Here is a 1566-nt window from a genome sequence, read left to right as displayed (position 1 = left end):
AATTATGATGATGTGGTACCGGTAATCAAAGGGGACCGCTGGATTATGCAGTTCGGTCAGCACCTCTATAACCGTCTGGGGTCTGATGTCAGCAAGCATGATTACATCCGTCAGAAGCTCAGAGAGGTGGGGCGGCTTCTGCTGAAGGCGATGAAGGTCACACCGTTGCGGTGTATGGAAGATTTCATTTGCCCACAGAATTTCCTGCAAGTGGTGCATGCTGTGAGGAGCCTGGCCGGTTACGATGACCGCACCAATACATATAAAATACCCTCGTTGGCTCTGAAGGTGGGACACAGCTTGCAGAAGATTTCAGCTATGGTGGAGTGTCAGGCACTGATGGAGGGCAGTGCCCTGACAGAGGAGCGTGCCCGAAACTTTCGGAAAATTTATGAGGCGAGGTGGAGCGAGCTAATCTCCACTGCTGCCCTGAAGACACTTCGAGAGATAAAATGGAATGCACCGCTGCTTCTGCCCTTCACTGATGATGTTAAGCGCTTGAACCTGTACCTCCTTGACCGTCAGCGAGAGTACATCGATGAGTTGTCCGCCCACCCTTCCAAACAGCAGTGGTCCATGTTGGCCAAAGTTACCCTCACGCAGCTGATTCTCTTCAACCGCAGGAGAGAAGGTGAGGTTTCCAAGATGCTGCTCTCCTCCTTCGATTTACGGCACACAGCCGATTTGCAGGGTGATGTGGCCCAGGCCCTGTCAGAGCTGGAGAAGGCACTCTGTCGTCACTTCTCCCGTATTGAGATTCCTGGGAAAAGAGGCAGGAAAGTCCCTGTCCTGCTATCCCCAAGCATGCAGAAAGCGATGGAGCTCCTCATAGAGAAGCGGACAGAATGTGGTGTGACCCCACACAATATCTACATGTTTGCTAGGCCAACAGCCATGTCCCATTATAGGGGATCCGACTGCATACGTCTCTACGCCCGGGAGTGTGGGGCCAAGCACCCCGAAGCATTATCTTCCACCCGCCTACGGAAGCATGTGGCTACACTTTCCAGAGTCCTCAACCTGAGCGATACAGAGATGGATCAGCTTGCTGATTTCCTTGGACATGATATTCGGGTGCACCGGCATTATTACCGCCTCCCGGAGGGTACCCTTCAACTGGCCAAGTTGAGCAAGCTGTTTCTGGCTCTCGAGCAAGGGAGAATGGCTGAATTCCGGGGCCACAATCTGGAAGAGATCTCCATTGATCCAAACGGTAGGTATCACTTGACAGTGTGGCTCCAGGGACTGACTGTCTAAGTGGGCTGGTGTGATCGGTTTCCCTGTCCTTCTCTATCCACAGAGCCGATCCAGGTGGTGAGCGATGACTCTGGGGATGAGCCAGAGAGTCAGGATACTGAGGTTCCCATGGGGCACATGGGAAAAGAAGCTGGCAGCGTGGTGTCGGCGGTGGATGGAGGTGCAGCTAAAGGTGGGTGTGACTGTCCATTCCATTTGAGATGCGTCCATGACTGGTGGTGGCGTTGCGTGGTGACTGACCTTTCTTCTCCCGCACAGGTGACAGAAGGGGTACCAAGCGCAATCCGTGGACCCCAGCAGAAGTGAAAG

This window comes from Pseudophryne corroboree, chromosome 5 (genome assembly GCF_028390025.1).
Source record: "Pseudophryne corroboree isolate aPseCor3 chromosome 5, aPseCor3.hap2, whole genome shotgun sequence".
NCBI classification, from domain to species: domain Eukaryota; kingdom Metazoa; phylum Chordata; class Amphibia; order Anura; family Myobatrachidae; genus Pseudophryne; species Pseudophryne corroboree.
Note: the sequence above shows the minus strand (reverse complement) of the source record.